The sequence below is a fragment of the Hemicordylus capensis genome, chromosome 5 (genome assembly GCF_027244095.1).
Source record: "Hemicordylus capensis ecotype Gifberg chromosome 5, rHemCap1.1.pri, whole genome shotgun sequence".
Lineage (NCBI taxonomy): Eukaryota > Metazoa > Chordata > Lepidosauria > Squamata > Cordylidae > Hemicordylus > Hemicordylus capensis.
Window position 1 is genome coordinate 195,556,048 of NC_069661.1, and position 25,212 is coordinate 195,581,259.

General features: G+C 41.4%; 1 protein-coding gene across 2 annotated transcripts in view; it reads right to left on the reverse strand.

Moving 5' to 3' along the window:
* The window catches only part of PAWR (pro-apoptotic WT1 regulator), a 124,991-nt gene that overhangs the window by 62,135 nt on the left and 37,644 nt on the right, over nt 1-25,212 (reverse strand). The window lies entirely within an intron of this gene.

Here is a 25,212-nt window from a genome sequence, read left to right on the forward strand (position 1 = left end):
TTGTTAGATTTATATACTGCCTTTCATTAAAAACAATCTCAAGGCGGTTTACAAAAGTTAAAACACAAAATAAAAATGAATTAAAAGTATTTAGCTAAAAATATAAAAACAATCTGATATTAAAATATATAATATACAAACACATAAAACTATAAATGGATAAAAATACGCAGAAGCAGCAATAAAACAATCATGTAAAGGCCTGGATAAAAAGCCAAGATTTAACCAGCTTTCTAAAAACTGTGACGGAATCTGAGGAGCTAATGGCCACTGGGAGAGTATTGCAAAGCCTGGGGGCAGCAACAGAGAAGGCCCTGTCCCGAGTGCACAACAACCTAGTCTCCCTCATTGCTGGCACCCGGAGCAGAGCCCCCTCAGATGATCTCGTCAAGCAGGCAGAAACCCTTGGGAGCAGGCGGTCCCTCAGGTATCCCGGGCCCAAACCACTCCTGTTTCTGATTGATGTTTTAATACATAGGCTTTTGTGGGTTATAACCCACTTCTTCAGATATGACACACACTCGCCACACAGCATATCACAAATATTTTTACATTATTTATACCTAGGAAGTAGGAAGTGTGTGAAAGAGTTCATATGTTTTACAGAATATTGCAATAATCAAATTATTTTCACATAAAAGCTTTAGATTTGGTATTAATAGGATAATTAAACATGTCTTTATTGATACCCCTCACCATAAAACCTTTCAGTTCAACCACTTGGCTGTCTGAAAAACATTTGAGATACAGTATGGGAAATTAATACAGTAGAATTGTTATTTTTTTAACTATGTAAATAGATCAAACAACATGACAAATCAGATCAGAGCCTAAACTTCAGGAAAATTTGTATACTAATTGTTTTCAAGAAAATGCACAAATTTTATGCAAATGAAGGGAAATTTGCACAGGATTTCTTTCCCCAGAAAAGTTTCTAGAGAAATTTCCAATTCAAACATTTCTGGAAAACTCACATCTCTGGTAATCTGAAGTTCTTACTCTGAGAAGCATTGTACATTTCCTGGCAGTCACCTAATTAATATGCTGGAGGGGCACGGCTGCTGAAGACAAGGCATCACCTTTCAGAAGCTGTCAAATCCAGACAGCATTACTATAAAGTATTTGAAATTAGTAAGTATCTATTCACCCAGCCTTGTCTCACCACCCCACCTTCAACCTTTTCTTCTAATGGTGAAGCAGTAGTTTAGAATGACAATGTTCTCCCAGCAAGAGTTAATGATTGGTACAATAAGAAAAGAAAAGCATGACTTCATTCCCAACATTCCATTAAAAAGGATTCTTCTAAAATGGGAGGAGGGATGAAAGAAAAGTCCGGTGACCCAGAAATCTAGTCATGCTACAAACCACTAATGAAAGGCTAAGGAACAAGAAGGGTAGCAATTATAAGTCATGGCTTGTGACATATGAAAGATTGCACCCACTGTGCATTAAATTATCCTGACACACTTTGTTATCGTTACCTTCACTGCTTGAATACATGTATTGTATAATCTTCTATTCCAGGAACATGGATTGTTTAAGTACACACACACACACACACACCACTTAAAAAATCCATGTTCCTGGAATTGAAGATTATATTATTCCTCATTCGTGCAGATACTTAAGTGTGTCAAGTTAAAAATCATAAAAACATGGTATATAACATTCTCTCACTCTCTTTCATAAATATATTTTTAACTGCTCTTCAGGTTAAGATGAGAATTAAGTGCATACAGTTTTCACTCATACCCCCACCCCCACCCCCCGCAATCAATGAAATTGAAAGTTTGTGGTCATCTGAACTTCTGTGCCATGTAATTAATAAAGACTTTTTACAGTCTCATATATTATGAGGGATTTACAAATTAGGCTCCATGCACCTGCATTCTGCCTTAGTTTTTCAGCTCAACATTGAGCTAGGAAGGGACAAGTCTTGACAGATATTCAACAGATGCAGTTTCCCCAATAATTTTCTAACAATACACCTGATGAATCTCTCTCCAATATACCTCCGCAAGATTTTTCCAACACACCACCTGCTCCTTGAATTTCTTAGTAAAAATCCAACATGCAGTAGCTGAACCTTTCTCTCCCCCACCTTCAGTCTGATGGCAATGTAGGACTCTCTTGGCCCTCAAACTGGAGGAGAGAAGGAGGATTGCTGGTGGAGTGATATGAGAAGTTTCTGCATCTGCTGAATCCAGACATTTACTACAGTAGATGGCATTTTGGGAGAAGTACCACCCCAGATCAGCCACCTTAAGTGGCTCAGCTGGGAAATGCTTGACTAACAAGCAGAAAGTTGATCGTTCGAATCCCCACTGGTACTATATTGGGCAACAGCGATATAGGAAGATGCTGAAAGTGATCATCTCATATTGCACAAGAGGAGACAATGGTAAACCCTTCCTGTATTCTACCAAAGAAAACCACAGGGTTCTGTGGGCGCCAGGAGTCGAAATTGACTCGACGGCACACTTTACCTTTAACACCCCAGATCACCGGACAGAAGTAATGAACTTCCAAGGAAAGATGGAAAAGGACGGACTGGGTGTAAGGAAGCATGCAGAATCCTTCTTTGTGGTTCTATGGCATAAAGCTTTGTTATATAGTTAGATGAAGATTAAGCTGTTAAAGTCCAGAACTAGTGAAATTAACAAGTGAGAAAGCATGCTTTAGTTGCCACAGTGGGAGGACTGTTTCACAACTACACTATAAACAGGGCTTGGGTTTAAAGCTAATAATCACAGTGGTCCTCATTCTAATGTGATACAAATATGCCTCAATACTTACTGCTCTGAGATCAGAATATTTAAAGAGATTCTTAGGCTCAAGCCTGTGACCAACAGCTCAAAACTGATTGTTTAAAATTATCCATATTAAGTGTCTTTGTTGTCCAAGTGTGTAAAATACAAATCTCATTTCCAAATGGCATGATTAGAAATCAGTCTTGCGAAGATGACTAGCAGTCTTCAAGTTAATTCTATATGCTGATCTTAAATATCCTCAGAATTATTTCATCCTAGTATCTCTTTCCAGGTTCCTGAAGACACAGAAAGACTTAAAATTCTCTGTTTCTTGGTCGCACCTTTCCATTTCCCCACATTCTTGACTGAATCTCTATTTCCTTCTATTATTCACATTTTGTCTTATGTAAAAAAAATGAAGCGGCTTCTTTTTAGGCAACATAGCCTTCTATTTTACTTTGGATCTTTCTTGGTATACAGGAAGTGAAAGCGAGTATAGAAACCACATCTTGCATTAGAGAAGCAAGGAAGTGTTGGAGCAGGCATACAGGGGAAACAATCATTTAGTAATCAAAGAAAAACTAGCACACCAATTTATCTCTTAGATGTAGCTGGTGAACAGATAGTGCCATAAAAAGTCAAAATCAAAACACTCACTATCCAAACTTGATGAAAACTACTGAATTAAGAGCCCGATGCCTTTTCCTTCTAGTTGGACATCTACTTGAGTTATGCAATAAAGTGAATGATAAAGTGGAATCTTGTTTATCTTTGGTTACTAGAGAAGATTTTTATCAGTTTTCTCTCCATTATTTTGCATGAGAATCAAGAAGATTGAATTCATCCGTTTTTCAAGGTAAAATATGAAATTGAGGGTACGGGGAGAGACACAAAGAGCAATGAAGGTTGCTCCATACCATTACTCCATACCATTACATGAATTTGTCATGTTGGCAAAGCCAACAGAAATGTATCTTGGGTGTTCTTGAAGGACGATTGCACCTTAACACTACTTTCAGTTTCACAGATTTCCTAAAATGGATACAACAGCCTTAGTGTAATCCACAACGTATAGCTCCTGAAAAAGAATGAACGCTCTGAAATATAAGTGCAGAATTGTCCTGTACAGGAGAAGCATTTACAGTTTCTTCAATTAGATTCACCAATTCCAGTAGGGGGGTGGGGGACATAAGAAAACCAGACCTGGCAGTTTCAGTTTTGATTTACAGATTTAAAGCATTACCTGGTTAGCATTAGCAGCCTTATGCTTAAAGGGCTGCAATGAAAAATAAATAGTTTTTCCTGGGAGCCCAATAAGTGGCCTGAGTATACCCTGTGTTCACATGCTGAGTGGACCTGTTCAGTAATCTGGATAAGAGATCCTTGGGAGCCCATGTAAGAGCAAGTTATAGTATTTGTATAATAAAGTTTTTAAAAAATTAAATGCATTCCCCATCAATTTATTCTTATCCCTCTTTTTTGTAAAACTTAATTTTTTGTTGTATACAATATTTAGTCTTACTTGTCTAATCTTCATTGCTTAATTAATTTTTGGAAGCATTCTTCAAAGCATTTGCTAAACAAGACATTCTACTAAACATTCCCCCTTTCAGTTACACAATAGGACCAATGGGAGACTACATGTGAGCACTGTAAGATATTCCCCTTCGGGGATAGGGCCACTCTGGGAAGAGCAGAAGAATCCAAGTTCCCTCCCTGGTATTTCCAAGACAGGGCTTGGAGAGACTGGCCTACAACTTTGAAAAAGCTGCTGCCTGTCTGTGTAGAAAATATTGAGCTAGATGGACCAATAGTCTGACTCGGTATAAGGCAGCTTCCTATGTTTCAGTTGAAGAGTAGGAGGTTTTACTTTTTCCTGGACTTTCCTAGCCTAAATTGTGCCAAAGTTGGCTCCTCTAAACTGCAGCTAGGGACATTCAAAGAGTTGGTGTTTGGGCCTAGTGCAATTCTCCATATTAACTTGATTATGTTTTCAATATATATATATATTTAATTTCTGGATCTCCATCAGCAGCTGAAAGCCTCATTTTCTATGCATTTTCACCAGTTTAACACCACTGGCTGATATCCTGACTAGAGGAAGTCCCGTTGAAATTTAGTAGTTCTGTAACTCCCGAGCAGTAGTATTGAGTAATTTAGTCAGGATGTCAGCCACTGTTCCTATTAAATCCAAGACCACAAATTCCTGACATTCATTTCTGTGTTATCAGTTTATGTAACTTGAAGAGAGGGTTAGCACTTGACCTATTCTTGTCTGCCTCAGCTATATCGGGGAGAGGAGTAGCAGCACATGAAATGCTGGCAGTTGAAATGCTAAAACAGTTGCTTCAGATTTCCTGGCAGAAAATCTTTTATAATATCAGGACTCAAGGAACAGTGAATAAATCTATAGAGAATCTATACTTGGGACCAAACTATATGCGACATGTAGTCCAGCAATATGTAGACCAGCTTTCCCCAGCTGGTAACCTAAAAGATGGAGCTACACAGATGCATTTAATGTCATGGATAATTAGACCTCACACCTTATCTCTGTGTGATGATTCTAGCTAGGTGTTGTATAGCAAAACAAAAGGATTATTTAAAAAACCACCGATCATGGGCTTTTCCCTTGTTACTCTTTTGTTAGCCTCATTCCAGAAGCTGCAGTAAAGTATCCAAAGTCCAAACATAATTGGGAGGAGAGGAAAGAAATAACCTTTTGCTTAAAGGCAGAAGTGTACCCTCTTCAAAGAAAATTAGAGAGAGAAGGGACTCAGACATGGCAGGGAATGTGACGGACTCGGCTGCTTGTGTGTGTGTTTTCTTTTTAAAGGGCTACAGGAGCACTCCTGCACTGGAGTGGTAGAGCAAAAGATGTGCTCACCTTTTTAAGTAAAAATGTTGAGCACAGTGTACAAAGAGCATCATATATAGATAAAATACATGATATGTATAGATTAAGTGACTCCTGAAGATGTGGACAAGCTGCTTGGGGGGGGGGTGAGGCCTACCACCTGTTCTCTGGATCCTTGCCCGACTTGGCTGCTTCTATCTAGCAGGGAGATTGTTGGAGATGGCCTAGTTAATATCATAAATGCATCACTGGGGGAGGGGAGGGTGCCTCCTTGTTTGAAGGAGGCATTGATTAGACCACTCCTAAAGAAGCCTTCTCTGGATCCCTTAGTGATAGACAGTTACAGGTCAATCTCCAATCTCCCTTGGTTGGGCAAGGTGATTGAGAGGGTGGTGGCCAACCAGCTCCAGGCAGTCTTGGAGGAAACTGATTACCTAGATCCATTTCAAACTGGCTTTAGGGCTGGCTATGGGGTTGAGACAGCCTTGGTCAGCCTGATGAATGACCTTTACCGGGGAATCGACAGAGGGAGTGTGACTCTACTGGTTCTTCTGGATCTCTCGGCGGCATTCAATACCATCAACAATGGTATCCTTCTGGATCGCCTGGGGAAGTTGGGGATAGGGGGCACTACTCTGCAGTGGTTCTGCTCCTATTTCTCGGGTAGATTCCAGATGGTGGAGCTTGGTGACAGTTGCTCCTCGAAATGGGAGCTGCTACATGGAGTCCCCCAGGGCTCCATTCTGTCACCAATGCTTTTTAATGTCTACATGAAACCGCTGGGTGAGGGCATCAGGAGATTTAGTGCTGGGTGTTATCAGTATGCTGATGACACCCAAATCTACTTCTCCTTTTCACCTTCAGGAAATGGCACTCACTTTCTAAATGCCTGCCTTCAGGCAGTAATGGACAGGATGAGGGAGAACAAATTGAAGCTGAATCCAAGCAAGACGGAGGTGCTCATTGTGGGGGCTCAGAATCTGAGGGATGAGTTAGATCTCCCTGTGCTGGATGGGGTTACACTCTCCCAAAAGGAGCAGGTGCGCAGCTTGGGAGTATACCTGGACCCAGGCCTCACCCTGGTATCTCAGGTGGAGGCCATGGCCAGGAGTGCTTTCTATCAGCTTCAGCTGATTCGACAGCTGCACCCATTCCTTGGAGAGGATGACCTCAAAACAGTGGTGCATCAGCTGGTATCCTCCTGGCTTGACTACTGCAATGCGCACTACATGGGGCTGCCTTTGTACGTAGTCCGGAAACTTCAGTTAGTTCAGAATGCGGCAGCCAGATTGGTCTCTGGGGCAACCCGGAGAGACCATATGATGCCTGTTTTAAAACAGTTACACTGGCTGCCGATATGTTTCCGGGCAAAATACAAAGTGCTGGTTATTAACTTTAAAGCCCTGAACAGCTTAGGTCTGAGTTATCTAAGAGAGCACCTTCTTTTACATGATCCCCACTGCACCTTAAGATGATCTGAGGAGGTCCGTCTCCAGTTGCCACCGGTTCATCTGGTGGCAACGCAGAGGCGGGCCTTCTCTATAGCTGCTCCGGGGCTGTGGAATGCGCTCCCTGCGGAAATCTGCAATTTGAATTCTCTATTAGCCTTCAGGAGAGCCCTTAAAATGTATTTGCTTGGCCTTGCTTTCCAGGGTTTTTAAATCTGTTTTAATATTCTAACCCCATTTTGGGGCTTTTAACCACTGTAATTGTTTAATGGTTGTTTTAAAATGTTTTTAAATTGTTAATTGTTGTTATATTGTTTTTAACTTGTTTTAACGGCTTGTTTTAATTGTAAACCACCCTGAGCCATTTTGGAAGGGTATAAATATAAATCAAATATAAATCGAAAGAAAGAAAGAAAGAAAGAAAGAAAGAAAGAAAGAAAGAAAGAAAGAAAGAAAGAAAGATCCCTGTAGAAACTATAGTGTAATAACACATGGGATAATGTCTCAATAGCCCTGACCTGCAAGGCCTTGCTCCGCATAAGGGATTTTAAAAAATCCTGCCTCTGAACATAGCAGAAGGTAAAATGCCAAAGCATGCTAGTTCGAAGGCTCTATGGTATTTTGCTACTGTAAGCTTATCTAAGTAATTAGCAGGTTTCATATTCAATAGTTGGTTACCCACCATTAATCTCCTTGATATAAAACTTCTATCGGATTGACACACTACGTCACAAATTCTTTGGGAGCTTGCCAGGCTAGCTTGCCCAAGATTCATGGCCAACAGTAATTGTGCAGCAAACCCATAGGAAAACAATTTCCTTTTAAATTCCATTTCCCAGTTGGAAGTGAATTTAGCTGCTAACATAAACTATAACAATCCAGTGGGATTAAAGTTTATTTTAAGCCAAAATTTAAATATTAAAAGCCAAATATTAGACTCAGTGGTTATCAAACCTGCTTCCACTCTCAAAGCTGCTTTAGAAATGCCTCGTGGTACTTGAAATAGCTTTCTAAGAAATTTAGATTGCATGGTTTCGTAGGCTTGGATGTGCTCCATAAAGCAAATTAGCCCAAACCTTGGACTCTAATAGTCTTATGGATGCAGGAATAAAAGGTCTGGCTCTAGCATAGAAAAATGCCAATATTGCCAATGATGACCTTTGAGCATTTTGAATGACAGATTATTGGTGGATTCGACGACTAAAGGTAGAATGAAATACAATACCTAAGATAAGTACTTAGGTATTGCTGCTGACCTGCTCAAGCATATGCCCATCATAATAGTTTGGGGTGCTTAGCAAACCTTATAATCTGTGTTTGAGAGTAGTTAATTTGCAGAGCATAATGTTTACAATAAGAAGTGAGGGAATTAAATGCTCTCCTTAGGCCATTATGGGTATGTGATAGTATTACAGCATCGACTGCATACAAAAGCACTGCTACTGCCTTTAATAGGCTAATAATGGAGACTAAAAGTCTGAATGAATCAGAGAGGCAACTTACTTACTTTATTTATTTATTTATTTATTTAACGTATTTGTATACCCCCCCCAAAACCAAAGTCTCAGAGCGGTTCACAACAACAAAACACTAAACAAAACCTTAAAATCAATTAAATGCTAAAAACAGTTTAAAACAAATCAATAAACAATCTAAAATTTAAAAAGTAAAACAGTTAAAAAGCCTGGGTAAAAAGATGAATCTTCAGACACTTTTTAAAAGCTGCTAGAGATGGGGAAACTCTTATTCCCACGGGAAGCTGATTCCAAAGTCTCGGGGCGACAACAGAGAAGCGGAGGCGTATCTAGGGAAAATAGTGCCTAGGGCAAGCACTGAAATTGTGCCCCCTGTCCAAACATCTGACACCCATCTTTCAGATAACTTTACCACAATATCAGCTGAAAAATACAAGTCAAGCTCGTTAATCTTCTAATATTTCAAAAATATTTTAGCAGTGGACGTAGCTAGACCAAAACTACAAATTTCAGTATGCTGGGGCTCATGAAATACCCAAATACTATGTGGAGGTGTACTTGGAAAACTAAACAGAAGTGCCTGTCTAATTCTCTACTATGCATTGTAGCATCCCTATTACATAAGTTTTAAAAATAAATGGAGAATTTGGCTTTTCCCAGATACTCTGAAAATAATTAAAGGATATGCAGAGTAAACTGTGTCACTGCTTGGAATATATTCTAGTATTTCAGAAAGACAGTTAAAATGAGAGAAAGAGAGCAAGAAACTCCCAGTGGGCCTTAATACTAAGGATTTCACACTGATTCAAAGACAAACTCACCATTAATAGCCATATTATTAAGACATCACATTTAACTCACTTATCACAAGAAGCAAAGTAAGAGCAAATGAATACAATTCTAGCTCATAAGCTTCAGCTCAGTACTCACAAGTCCTGATTCTCTGTGCATAGTGCCAAACTGAATATGTGTACAGTGACTTATATTATATTCATTTTTTTTATTTATATTTAAAAAGTTTTTTACCTGTAGCTCTTTCAGGGGGCTTCTTAAAGGCCATGGGTGGTCTGCAAAGGTTCCCCCTCCCCCCGCTGGCCTTTAGGGCTCGCAGGGACCATTTTATTTATTTTATTTTTATTTTTTATTTATTTTTACATTTCTATACCACCTTTCGTTAAAAGAAAACCCCAAGGCGGTTTACAAAAATTAAAACATACAATAAAAGCAATATTAACATCAAGCAATAAAAACATCAAGCTAAAAACATATAAAACAAGCATAAAAACAAGACAACAGATAACAGATAAAAACACAGAGAAGCCGCAGTAAAAATGATTATGCAAAAGCCTGGGTAAAAAGCCAAGTCTTTAAAAGCTTTCTAAAAGCCGTGATGGAGTCTGAGGAACGAATGGCCACTGGGAGAGCATTCCAGAGTCTAGGGGCAGCAACAGAGAAGGCCCTGTCCCGAGTGCACGAAAGCCGGGCCTCCCTCATTGTCGGCACCCGGAGCAGTGACCCCTCAGATGTCCTTGTCAAGCGGGCAGCAACCCTTGGGAGCAGGCGGTCCCATTTGAGCATGTGCGGTGGCCATTTTTATTTTTATAAAATGTCCGCTGAAAACAAAATGGCCACCACACATGCCCAAATGGCCTCTGCAAGGCCTGGAATGGCCTAGGGCCTCACAGAGGCTGTTTGAGCATGTGCGGTGGCCATTTTGTTTTTGGCGGCCATTTTTTAAAAAAATAATTTTTAAAAATGGCGCCCCCCTTCAAGAGGCACCTGGGGCATGTGCCCTGCCTGTCCCACACTAGATATGCCCCTGCAGAGAAGGCCGGTCCTTGGGTGGCCACCAGATGACATGAAGGTAGCCACAGACAAGCCTCCCCTGATGTACACGGTGGATGATTTGGATCATGCAGAAGAAGACGCTCTCTTAAGTACTGTGGGCCTAAGCTGTTTAGGGTTTTATAGGTTAGAAATAGCACTTTGTATTTTGCCCGGAACCTTATTGGCAGCCAATGCAACTCCTGTAATACAGGAGTAATATGGTCTCTTCGAGATGACCCAGAGACCAACCTGGCTGCCGCATTTTGTACTAATTGTAGTTTCCAGACCACATATAAAGGCAGCCCCACGTAGAGCACATTGCAATAATTGTTCCAATTTTAGTATATGTGCTGCCGAAGCGAGCACAAGCACATTGCAATAATCAAGTCTGGAGGTTACCAGCAAGTGTACTACTGTTCTGAGATCATGAACCTCAAGAAACGGACACTGCTGGTGTATCAAGCTTATAGAAAGTGTTTCTGGCCACTGCCTCAACCTGGGGAACCAGGAAAAAGTGTGGATCCAGACGCACTCCCAGACTGCATACCTGTTCCTTCTGAGGAAGTGTGACTCCATCTAGAACAGGTAGATCAATATTGCTTCCTGAGCGATGACCCCGCACAATAAGTACCTCCGTCTTGTCTGGGTTCAGTCTCAGTTTGTTATCCCTCATCCAGCCCATTACTGCTTCCAAGCAGGCATTCAGGGAGGATATGCCTTCTCCTGATGAAGTTGACATGGAGAAACAGATTTGGGTGTCATCAGCATACTGATAATACCCAGCACAAAATATCTCGATGATCTCTCCCAATGGTTTCATGTAGATATTAAAAAGCATTGGAGACAGTATGGAGCCCTGAGGGACTCCATATAAAAGTTCAGATTTTGAAGAGCAGCAGCCTCCAAGCGACACCATCTGGAATCTCCCTAGAGTTTATATAAAAATTAAATAATAATTAAGCCAGGAAACATCGTTGCTTCATGCCTCTATTTGTTGGAATGCCTTTAGAAAGATAACTTGCTGCATTGCACCTTAATTTCAAATAGGTGTTCTGATGCAATTTATATATTAACAAATGTAAGCGATGACTGATAGTGGATGCTTGAAATTTAGACGACTTCTTCCTAGATACGGAGTCAAATGTGAATATAAGGTCGGCAAATGCAGCATAAAGGGCCCCTTTTGCCTTTGAAATATATTTTGCTATCAATGGCGTAGAATCAAGGCCTGAGACAATGGTGAATAACCAGGCCTAGAACCAGTCTGTTCTGGTGCTAGAATATTTCCAGTGTCTACTCAATCTAGCAACCTTCCATGCAAATGCCAAGCATAGATCTTGCTTATCACACTCAAAAGGCTTATCGGTCAATTAGCTGGAAAATCTCTTTTCTCTTTTTAACAATTGGGGACAATGATAGCAATACCCCAGTCCTTTGGGATAGATGCTGACCGACTGTAAAAAAAGTTTTTAAAATAGTTAAAAAGCAAGGCCGGAACAGGGGCTCACAGTTCAATATTATTTATTTTTATAAAATCTAGGAGAATACGATCATAGCTGAGCGTTTCCTAGCTTCAGATGTTACCCCTGCTAACTTGGCAAAGAGGCACCTTTTACCGTGGTGATTATCTTTATTTAGTAGGGGGAGAATAACTGGCCCTATTCACCCCCAGCACAGTACCTCCAGTGACTGTTGCTGGTGTCTATCTTATGTTTCTTTTTAGATTGTGAGCCCTTTGGGGACAGGGAGCCATCTTATCTTATTTATTTGTTATTTCTCTGTGTAAAGCGCCCTGAGCCATTTTTGGAAGGACGGTATAGAAATCAAATAAATAATAACTAATAACAATAAAATCAAATTTAATATCTCACTTGATGTTACTGGAGACCATTCTGGGAGCAGGTCAACAGTTAGATCTAAACTAAAATGGTTTTCCTCCCTTGAATAAAGACAATGAAAGTGACTCTCCCATACAGTAGTCAGGATAATGCAATCCAAATGGGAAGAACCCCATATTGTACTTGTGGCTCCCTCAATAAGATCTAGAAACACCACTAGTTCCTCGAACACTTGTGTATCAAGGGCAGTAAAGTCAGAATTAATGGTAAATGATCACTTGCAATTTAACTATCAATTTGGAATTGGTCCATAAGACTTAATGTGTTCCATGAAACAGCTACGTGATCAGGGATACTCATCCGCTCCCCGCCAACCAAAAAGAGAATTCACCAGGAAAATCACCAGTCATAGTCCAAGGAAAAGAGATCAAGTTTATTAAAAGCCTGGGACAGGTATAAGCCTGAAAAAATTGCAACAGTGTCTTATTGATGAACTAATAAGAGAGGCTCCAGAGTCCCAAATTTAGTATACCGCTATTTATCATCTGTCCCTAAACCTGCATTAAAATCCCCTCCTATAACAGCAACTGTGGATGGATAAAGAGATAGTATTTCTGGAGAATAATTTTGAAATGTTGACTGTAAATCCTTAGTCTGCACACCAATACATGGGTGGGGGGGATGAGGGAGCAGCCTACTTTGAATCCCTTACAGTGAAAGATTCACCCCATTGAACTCCCTCCTGCTCCTCTGGCAGGAGCTATGACAGATGGGGAGGAAGAGTTGAGTAGAGCTTGGCTCAACCTTGGGAAATCATCAAATTACAGAGGGAAGAGAGCTAGCATTCCTTTCTCTTTTGTTCCTTAACATTCAGGCTGGTCTGCTTATTCTGTTTATGCTATACTCCAGTCAGCGAGGGTATTTCTTTGGGTTTGTCGCAGGTCTTTTACAAGTGGACATGAGTATTGCCTTTTTAGGAAAACCCTTTGTCAGAATGACCGTTTACCTGGAAAGCAGTCAGCTTTTTTCTTCCAAGTAATCGGAGACACAAAATGGCTGGAGCTTGAGTTTAGGAAGTACACTGAAGTACCCCAAAATGGCTAAGCGAGCAGGTCTGATAACACACTCTTCAGTGTCGCACATGAGACAGCAGATAAAGGAAAGGCAACAGAACTTCGTCTCTGACTCTATGCTCTTGCTCTTCTCTCTTTCTCTCTCCTCCCACATCATTCTCTTTCCTGTTGTAATTGTTTGTAGCCTTGGTTATGCCAAGGTTGCTAAATACATCATCTTGCATTTGTTACATCAATAAACCTTGTTTCTTTATTTCAAAAACCTTGTCTCCTAGTCTCTTGCTCCTCTAGGTGTACTCTAACATTGATATTTGCTTGTGTCCACACTATAATTCTTAGTTACTCACACTTGCCAGGTTGGTTTTCAGAGGGAATTGCCCCAATGAAAAAAGCATAGTTATACATGTGGAAGTAGCTTAGACATGTAGAGTGGTAACAATATTAATCCTGAGAGCATAATACATCTAAGCACATTCAGAAAGCTAAAAAGCTAACATTATGGACACCTATGCCACCTAAGCTAACATTATGGACACCCATACCACCACCAAAATTCACCTTTGTGGATTCCGAACGTGATTAAATAACATGGATTTTTCCAATGTCCTCTGCTCCATTTAATGCACAGAATGAGTTATATGGTCAGAGAAATAATGTCTATAATGGTTTAGAGGATTAATAAACACTCAGCAGGTGAATTAAAGAGAAATCAAAACATAAAATAAATGTGGCAGAGAGTTGTTGCAGGCAGACACAGCCTTCAAGAAGGAGATGTGATTTTAGTGTAAAGCATTACTAGTCTGTTAATGGAGCTTGTTGGTTTTAAAGTGATACATAGTCCTAGAATGTACAATTGCTAGTAGACCTTCACACAGTGCATTTGTATTTAAAAACTTCCTGATTAGTGTATAAAGCATACACAGGCACAAACCTCAATTGCCTAGTAAGACTTGTCCAAAACAAACAAAAATAAACACCTGAATTTAATAGGATATCTTCCTCTTCTAATTTTAAAAGCAAATGAAGTCTAACTGTCCCTTTGAGGGAATACTATAAACCAAGGTTCTCAATAGTTAGAAAAATTATCCATTACTTGTTCTTTAGGTAAGATTCTTTAGGTATATCCATCTCTTTGGTTTTCTAAAATTGGTTTTTTCAATTTAGAAAATAAATAATTGAATGGCCAGGATTGTTTACACACTGCAATTGCAAATGAATTGTTCTCTTCCTAGATGGCTATTCCTTTGTTTCACTTGAAGAATGAGATTTATTATACATTAAGTCTCTTGTATTTCAATGGGAGCTGAATATCATGTGTCATTACCTCAAATGACCTTATTAGGACATTTAGGCCTTTTAGTCTTAATTATGTACACAAAGGATTCTGCCAATATTGTACAGTGCCAGATTTTTGAGGGAGAAAGGAAAGTAGCATTTGAAGAGACAACACATGTCCGCAAGGTTCAATGGTTTTGTACGGCTTTTCTGTGGCTAACTATAGTTCCCTTCTGACTTGTGCATGTATTATTTCAAATAATTAGAGTAAGACTAAACATGCAATTTTGAGAACTCATTTTAAGTAGTCTGTAGCCAGAGATTCATTATTATTATTTTTTGTAATGTACTGAAGTTGAGACAGATTACAAAATAGCAATTTTACTTTTTTCCCATACACTGTTCCCATCCACTATTATGAAATAGTAGCTGATCATTTGCAGGGTGAATTCAAGTTACATTTACAGGCAATATACCTGGTGGTTTAGCAACATTTTTGTATTGCATTTTTTCTAGCTGGTTTAACTCTCCTAGAAATGCCACAATTTGAAAACAAAATAATTCTGGAAATGCAAATTTGAAGGACTGAGGCATGGTTCCATTGTTGGAATTCTATGAAAAGCAAGTGAAAGTGATCAAATGCAAAAGGAAGATGCAATGGCAATACACTATATGGTTTGATAAGTAACATAATTAAAATAATTAATAACTTTTAAAAAGGAACTAGTTTGTTTAAAAACACAGCTGCCAGAGTTTTAATGCACCAAGCTGATGGAAGGCATTCACAAAAATTTTTTCCAGAGCTAACAACCGAGGCTGTTACCTCATCACCATCTTGACTCCTATCCACAGTAAAGACTGCAGATTACAACCTGCTGCACCAGGTTGCAACATTCAAGCCCTTTTGAAGTGCAAGAGGTGTAATTGTCAACAACAAAAAACCTTCTTAGATTTTTCTCCCACATTTTGAGGATACATGAATTTCTGAAGATGCTTCACTGCACAGCTAAAATGAAAATAAGGCAGACCTCATTAAGAACATAATTTGTTTTAAATAAGACATCTGGAACAGAATAAACTTCTGTGCTTGAGTATCCCAGGAGTCAATTACTACTATACACTTATTTTTAAGTAAAATTGTTTTCTAAATTTGAAGTGAAGTAAATTCAGTTAGATAGAACTCATTTCCCTTGGAAGATTATCCACTTTGAATAGGCCACATGTAACAAACTGCATTGTATATTACCTCTTGGGACAAGAATACAAGGCCAAGCCCTTGAACAAGTACAGGACTGAATATCCGAGTACTTCCTCATGTGTAAGACCAGCCACACACACATAGCTAGCACGTCAGTTACAAGCCTAGACTAAAACCTTCTCCTTGACATGCTAGCTTTGTACGTTCATGGAGTGTGTGTTGTTTTCTTAATTAAACAATGAGGCAAGAACACTCCTAACATATAATTGGTTTTTTTTCTACTTTTAGTCCAAAGCTGTGACAACAGATTCATCACACTGGATGCTGTCTGTGACATGGAAGAGAACCATTCACTGAGCATTAGGATCCTCATTGCTCATCACATTCACTGCAATATTGGCTAATGGAACATTCCCAAAGGAAAAACCAGGGCAATGAGAAAAACCTGGTGTGCGTAAGACAATCAAATAAATGAAGATGTGAAAAACTGCAATCTTGCTGAGAACTGTAGTGAGTCGGGTATGGTTCTTGGCAGATGAACAATTACAGGTTAGTGGTACTGAAGATTGATTAAGTGCTGTCAAGACAGTGTCGACTTTTAGCAAACACATAAGATAGATTCGCTCTAGGATGATCTGTCTTCAACTTGGCCTTTTAGGTATCTAAGTGGTGCATTCATTGTGTCGTAATCAAGTCTATCCACTTTGCTGCTGGTCATCTTCTTCTCCTCTTTCCTTCAACTTTTCCCAGCATTATGGACTTCTCAAGGGAGCTGGATTTTCACATAATGTGTCCCAAGTATGATAGTTTGAGCCTGGTCATTTATGCCTCGAGTGAAAATTCTGGATTGATTTGTTCTATGATCCATTGGTTTGTTTTCCTGGCTGTCCATGGTATCTTCAAAAGTCTTCTCCAGCACCAAAGTTCGAAAGCATCAATACTTTTTCTATCTTGCTTCTTCCAAGTCCAGATTTCACATCCATAGAGTGTCGTGGGAAAAACCATTGTCCGAACAATTCTAATCTTTGTAGGTATAGACACATCACAGCATCTAAATATCCTTTCCAAAGCCTTCATTGCAACCCTACCAAGTGCTAGTCTGCTGGATCCTTTACTGTTCGATCCTATAGTCGATCCTAAAAGGCAGAAGCTATCGACCACTTCAGTGTCTTCACTGCCAATTCTGAGGCTGGTTGCTGTACCTGTTGTCATTAGTTTAGTCATCTTTACGTTTAGTTGTAGTCCCATTTTTTCACTGTGCTCCTTAACTTTTATTCCTAGAGCGTGCAGAACATCCGCATTATCAGCTATCAGAATAGTGTTAGCAGTGTAGCACAGGTTATTGATGTTTCTTCCTCCAACTTTAAAACCACACTCATCCAATTCAGCTTCTCTCAGTATATGTTCAGCATATAAGTTGAATAAATAAGGAGAAAGTATACAGCCTTGTCTTACTCCTTTACCGATCTGAAATATTTTTTTAAATGATTTAAACTGATAATTAAGATCTTTTTCAGTCTGGTTACAGGACCCAAACTCTCCATGTCGTCTTGGTGGATAACCTTGGCAAGGGGATAGATGGGGGAGTATGACCTTGTTGACACTCCTGGATGTCTCACTGGCATCAGTATTATCAACTTTGCTATACTTCTGGACTGCTTCATCAATGATACTACTCTTTCCTTGAGGCTTGGTCTCAGCAAAGCGGTGCCTGAAAATTATTGCTCTGGCCCATGACACTGGTCTTTGTGGTGCTGCAAGGATATACCCTGCCCCCTATGCTGGCATTTGGAATGCTAAAGTAGAGGTAAAGTTGTGCCATCGGGTCCGTGTCAACTCTTGGCAACCACAGAGCCATGTGGCTTTCTTTGGTAGAATACAGGAGGGTTTACCATTGCCATCTCTCACACAGTACAAGATGATGCCTTTCAGCATCTTCCTGTATCGCTGCTGCCCGACATAGGGGATTTGAACCAGCAACCTCTTGCTCCCTTAGGGATGCTGCATCATTAGGGATGCTACAAGGATATAGTTTGTCCCATATGCATTTCAACATCTACATGAAACCACTAGAAAACGTCTCCCAGGGGATTGGATTGAAGGGTCAGCAGTATGCTACAGACATGCAGCTCTCTCATGGTCCCAGGGAGTCACTGAAAACACTGAACCATTATGTGGAAGCAGTTTGGGAATGGAAGAAAGCAAACAAACAAACTGATGCATAATGCAGATAAGATGGTGGGCCTCTTAAGCAGGGAATTTAACTGACCTGGCCATTAGTATTATACCTATATTGGATAGGGTTGCCTCCCCATGAAAGACTAAGTATGCAGCTTGGATGTTTTCCTGGATCCAGAGCTGTCCCTAGATATCCAGGTGTTGGCTACAGCCAGGATCAATTTTTTTTTTGGTCCAATTCAGCTGGTGTGCCAACTGCATACCCACTTGGAAAGTGAGGCCAGTTGGAAAGTAAGAAAGTGAGACCAGGCTGCAGTGACACATTCTCTAGACTACTACAATGCTCTCCATGTGGAACTACTTTTGAAGACAGTCCAGCATCTTCAGCTCACTCAGAATGCAGCTGCCAGAGTACTGGTGGGGTCAGCTGTAAGGTGCAAAACAGGGTTGTGCAAGTCAGGAAAGTCAAGCAAGATGTTGGAAATCCTAGCCCACACCATGAGGAGATAGCGGAACAGAGGACAATTACCCCTGGTAGTGCAGAGGTGAAGGGGGTTCTTTAATTGCTGACCCAATGCTGGTGCGAGGACAGATGGGTGACAGAAGAGAATCTTGAGGGTGTCCAGGGTAGGGTTGCCAACATTCAGCAGCCCGAATAAGGAACACAAGGCAGGGAGTATGTGTGAGAAATTGGGAGTGCTGTATGTGTTTCTACCACTTTCATCTTAAACTACGGTTTAAGTTATATACCGTAGACTGCTTCTCCTCTGCTTATTGATATAACCATGGGTAGCCAAACTGGGTGTGATGTAATTTTATTTTCTAGAAAGAGAAGCATTGTTTGCCAGTAAAAATAGGTTTCACACATGAGCACTATCTAGTAGTCATCGCTTGCATGATTTTCATGATCTTGATATCTGGATAATGCTAAGTCATCATTGACAACTGCCAATGTTTGGATTACTAATATGTGCTCTACATCTGCATTTGAACTATGCGTTGTTTTTTCATCACCAAGGTAAAGAAGAATTCTTAGCAATTTGATCAAACTTCAATGAACTGTTTATGCTTTGAAATATAAGTCAAAATATCCTTGAAGAAGGTGGGTTTGGGTTGTATTTTTTTAAAATCCCCTGCCCCGAATTGGTTGTATCCTATTTTGTTAAGCTGTGTTAAGGGATTCCCCCCCACACACACTTTTAGTTATATTTACATGTATCATTATAATCCTTGACATGTCTATATACTGTGACGTTATTGCAATAAAGGAAAAAAGGGGGGGAAATTTTTTTTCCATTGCAGCCCATCAGAACCACGGAGTACTCTGGTAGGGAGGGAGAAGGGAAAAGGACTTGGAGCTCATTAATTATTTCATTTATCAGTTAAAAAAAATAACTGGCTTGATCTGAGCCATAGGTTCTTCCCATTAGCTGAAAATAAGGGATAAATGGCATCCCATAAGGGACAGACAATTTGGGGGTGAAATAAGGGACATCCCTGCTAATAAGGGACTATTGGTAACACTAGTCCAGGGTGGGCAGGGAGTGATGCAGGGCAGCTGGAAAGAAGCACAGGATGGCTGGGTACTGTAGTTCTGGCTCAGAGTTTCTCCCATAGGAGACAGGAAAATGGAACTTGTAGGAGAGAGAAGAGGAGAGACAACACCTGCTCCTAAGTAAACCCCAGGGTGAGAGACTGGGTGCCTGCCTGTTTGCTTCTCCTGCTGCCCCCCTGTCTGTTATCTGCCCCCCAGGACTGGCTGCTGTGCTGAGGTGAGGCCTTGCAGGATTGGGGCCGGGGAGGAGGGTGACTTGGCAGTTTCCTGCAGTCCATCTGCCTAGAGCTGCCTGCTCAGGGCTATATCGGCTTCTGCCTGTGGCAGCAGGCGCACCACCGGCGGGGTCACCACCAAAGGGGGTTGCCCCTTTGGGGGAGCCACTTCGAAGGACAGTGAGGGCCAGGTCTCTTGGCCTAGGTATTTGTATGGGGGGAGCATTTAATAGTGGAGCTTTTGTTTTAATTTGTCCTGGGTGAGATAATCTTAGAATGTGTCTGGGCTTAACTGGAGATGGGGAGACAGGGGATGTGTCCACTGACTGTGGGGCGGCCATTCCGGTCGTGGTGGGGAACATAAGAAGGAACATTGGCAGGTCAGCAGGCCATTACAGGGGAAGGGGACTTGGAAATCTAATAGCTGTTTCCCCTTCTGGCTGTCCTGCCAGCTCTTTGACCTTGGGGAGCAGTGCCAATCATCCTTGGAACCTCACCTTGCTCCTTTGTAATGCCAGGTCGGCCCAGAACAAATCAGAAACCATCCATGATTTGATTCTGGATGAAAGTGCCGACCTGGTATGTATTACAGAGACCTGGCTGGGGGAGGCTGGGGGCCCAGTGTGGTCCCAGCTTCTTTCTCCAGGCTACTCTGTTGAGGAGCGGGTGAGGGTCCGTGGGCAGGGAGGTGGAATGGCTGTGGTCTATAATAACCTTTCCCTTACCAGGATCCCTGTTAGAGTGTCAGACCATATCAAATGTGTGTACTTAAGTCTGGGGACCAGGGATAGACTGGGACATCTCTTGGTGTACCGATCGCCCCGCTGCTCAACGAAGTCCCTAACTGAGCTGACGGACTTGGTCTCGGACTTGGTGTTGGAGTACCCCAGGCTTGTGGTGTTGGGGGACTTCAATGTTCACTTTGGGACCAATTTGTCCAGGGCGGCTCAGGAGTTCATAGTGGCCATGACGACTATGGGTCTATCCTAAGCGGTCTTGGGGCCGACGCACATTGCTGGTCACACGCTTGATTTGGTCTTTCACTCTGAACAGGGTGGTGTTCCATGAGTGGGGAATCTTGTGATTTCCCCATTGTCATGGATGGACCACCATTTGGTTAAGGTTGGATTCACAATCACTTCCCACCTTTGCAGGGGTGAGGGTCCTATTAGGATGATCCACCCAAGAAGGTTATTGGATCCAATAGGATTTCAAGAAGCCTTGGAGGGATTTAGTATTGGCTCTGCTGGTGATTCTGTTGATGCCCTGGTGGAGAATTGGAACAGCAAACTCACTGGGGCAGTAGACATGATTGCTCCTAAGTGTCCTTTCTGCTTAAAAATTAGCCCCTTGGTATACAGAAGAACTACGGGGGCTGAAGCAGCAAGGTAGACGACTGGACTCAAGTGGAGAAAGTCTCGGCTTGAATCCGACAGATTGCAACATAGAGCTCATTTGAAGACCTATGCTCAAGCGATATGTGCGGCAAAGAAGCAATTCTTTTCTGCCTGTATTACATCCACAAGTTCACGTCTGGCGGAGTTGTTCAGGGTTGTGAGAGGGCTAGTGAGTGCTGCGCCTCCCTTAAATCAGAACCACGAAACATCGATTACCCGCTGTAATGTGTTTAATGAGTTCTTTGTGGGGAAAATCTCTCGTATTCGGGCCGACTTAGACCCGTCTCCACAATTACATCAGTGTCTGATGTGGAGGTGTCCAGCGACTCCTCTTGTGTGATTAGATTGGATCAGTTCCAGTTTGTGACTCCTGAGGATGTCGACAAGCTGATTGGAATGGTGCGGCCTACCACCTGTCCTCTTGATCCTTGCCTGACATGGCTTATATTATATGGCAGGGGAGTTGTTATAGAAGGCCTGGTAGAGATTATAAATGCGTCTCTGAGGGAAGGTAGGATAGCTCCTTGTCTTAAGGAAGCAATTATTAGACCACTTCTGAAGAAGCCTACCCTGGATCCCTCGGACTTGAACAACTACAGGCCTGTCTCCAACCTTCCGTGGCTGGGCAAGGTAATTGAGAGGGTGGTGGCCTCCCAGCTCCAGACAGTCTTGGATGAAACTGATTATCGTGACCCATTTCAAACTGGCTTTCAGGCTGGCTATGGGGTGGAGACTCCCTTAGTCGGCCTGATGGATGACTCTGTTGGTCCTTCTGGACCTCTCGGAGGCTTTTGATACAATTGACCATAGTATCCTTCTGGAGCGTCTGAGGGGGTTGGGAGTTGGAGGCACTGCTTTGCAGTGGTTCCGCTCCTACCTCTTGGGCAAGTTCCAGATGGTGTCCCTTGGAGACTGCTGTTCTTCAAAATCTAAACTCTTGTATGGTGTGCCCCAGGGCTCCATATTTTCTCCAATGTTGTTTAACATCTACATGAAACCGCTGGGAGAGATCATCAGAAGATTTGGTGCAGGTGCTATCAGTATGCTGATAATACCCAAATCTATTTCTCCATGTCAGCATCATCGAGAGAGGACATAACCTCCCTAAATGCCTGCCTGGAGTCAGTGCTGGGCTGGACGAGGGATAACAAACTGAGACTGAATCCGGCTAAGATGGAGGTACTCACTGTGTGGGTTCAGAACTCAAGAGATGATTTTTATCTTCCTGTTCTGAATGGGGTTACACTTCCCCAGAAGGAACAGGTACGCAGCCTAGGGGTGTTTCTGAATCCGAGCCTCTCCCTGGTCTCCCAGGTTGAGGCGGTGGCAAGAAGTGCCTTCTTTCAGCTTCGGCTGATATGCCAGCTGTGTCAGTTTCTTGAGGTGAACGACCTCAAAACAGTGGTACATCTGCTGGTAACCTCCGGACTGGGTTACTGTAATGTGCTCTATGTGGGACTGCCCTTGTACCTAGTCCAGAAACTACTGTTGGTCCAGAATGCGGCAGCCAGGTTGGTCTCTGGGTCATCTCAGAGAGACCATATAACTCCTGTATTGAAGGAGCTACACTGGCTGCCGATATGTTTCCAGGCAAAATACAAGGTGCTGGTTATAACCTATAAAGCCCTAAACAGTTTGGGCTCTACGTATTTAAGAGAACGCCTTCTTTGTCATGAACCCCACTGCCTAATGAGATCTGCTGGAGAGATCCGTATGCAGCTCGTCTGGTGGCCACTCAGGGACAGGCCTTCTCTGCTGCTGCCCCGAGGCTTTGGAATGTGCTCCCTAGTGAAATAAGAGCCTCCCCATCTCTGACAGCTTTTAAAAAGTCTTTAAAAACACATTTCTTCACCCAGGGTTTTAATTAATGTTGTTTTAATGGTTTTAATGCTGTTTTAAAATATTATTTTAAAAATTTTAAATTGTTGTAATGTGTTTTTTTCCCTCTTCCCCATTTTTGTCTTAACGAATGTTTTACTTTGTTTTTATTCTGTTGTAAACCACCCAGAGACGTAAGTTTTGGGTGGTATAAAAATGTTTTAATAAAATAAACAAACAAACAAACAAACAACCTACAGTACTCATCCATCCTGCACTTCCTCTCAACCACTATGCATACTTTCCCAGGCAGCCCTGTGTCATTACTCGCCCATCCCCGGACACTCCCATGTTTCTCTTCAGCCACCCAGCAGTTCCCAATTAAAGAGCAACCACCACTTGCACACTATCAGGGACAATTGCCCTACATTCTGCTCCCTCCTGATAGTGGGAGTTCAGATTTCCAACATCCTAGCCTGACTTACACAACCCTTGTAAATAGAAGACTAATCCTGCATTAGCAGCACTCGTTCCCGATTCACTTCCAGTCTCCGTGAAAAGTGCTGGTTTTGTTCCTTAAAGCCCTAAGTAGTCTGAGAATAGGTAACCACAGAAGCTGCTGTAAACCTGCCAGGACCAAGATGAATTTTAGAAATCCTGCTCTTGGGCCTCCTTCTCGATGAGATCCGTTTGTGGGATGGAGGCACCACAATTCTGAAAGTCTTTCCCCAGCCTTGCTTTCTCTTTGTCCATCTTAAAATAGAAACTAAAGGCTGTTTTATTCTGCCTGAATGGTTTTCAGTCGCTTCTAGTAACTTTCGGAATGGTTTTCTTGAATGGTTTTCAGTCACTTCTAGTAACTTTCAGATTGCATTTTAGTGTGTATCAATTGCTTTGTGATCTGCCGAAGTAATGTACATATGGAAAGGTAGGATGCATGCAGCACATTTTTATTTAATATTTCTATCTTGCTTTCCCCTCTCAAAGAGATGTTCTAAGTGGCTAACATTTACAGTACAACAATAATAAAACTAACAAGCTAAAAGCAGCAAAACAGAGAGTAAAAACTCAACCAAAAGCAAAGGAGGGAATTATTAAAAAGCTTGTTAGGACAGAAATATTTGAACATGGTAACAAACCACCATTAAAGAATGTGGTGTTCATTCTTTAGAGTAGGGAATTCAGCAATGTGGATGCCACAATGTCGTCTTGCATGCGGCTTCAAAAACAGACGAGAGATCTAGATCTGATAACTGAGCAAAGAGATACCTTTTAAAGTGGTGATTCTCTTATATTTAGCAGGGGGGGGAGCAACTGGCCCTATCCAACCCCAGCACAGCATCCCTCCAGTGGCTGTTGCTGGTGTCTACCATCTTTTTAAGATTGTGAGCCCTTTGGGAACAGAAAATCATATTATTTATGTATTATTTATTTTTCTGTGTAAACCACTTTGAGAACTTTGGTTAGGGGAAAATGCAAACACAATCAATCTGTTATCTACTCACATAGGCAGTTGCAGAGGGGAAGCAAGTGCCACCCCAGAAAGTAGGTCATCACTTCTTTGTTCCCGCCAGTGTTGGACTCCTGCAGTCACTTGAAGGAAAGGCAGTTTGCACAAGCTGAGCCCCAGAAATGCACTTTGCCCTCCCACTACCAATATTTCTGTGATGCTGCCTCTGCACATCCCTGGACTAGAGGACTCTGGCAGAACAAATTCTAGATCTGACCTAGTCATTCTGATGACTATGCAAGATTCAAATTTTCAACAAACTGGAGTTTTTTTGAAAGAACTAGAAGAAAGTGATAGCAGAAATAGAGAGAAAAGCACGAGGTACCCAAAAGAAAGGGTTTTTGGAACAAACAATCCTCACTCTTTTTGAAAGCACAGCTCATTCTCTCTTATTATTAAGTGGCTACTTGAAAACACCTGCCTGAACATTAGAAAAAAAGAGAGACAGTATTTGCCCTACCTTTGAGTCAACCTATAAAACATTGCAAACTTGAGAAAATGCTCCCAATACCACATTTTTGACCTACCAGATGGTTATGATTAACATAAGTTTACAACATACAAATACACCATTTCACATCAACTACTGTTCATTCCACAGTTTTTGGTCTTCTCTAGATCTTTATTACTGGTTTATTTCAAAATGACAGCTTACAGTTGTCTGCTTTGTTTCAAATATTTCAATTTGGAAACATTTACTACAAGTCCAATTATCTGCACTTTAAACACACACAAACACACACACACTTCAGAGAACACAACATCTGACTGCATTGTATCTTATTTCTTTTTTAATTA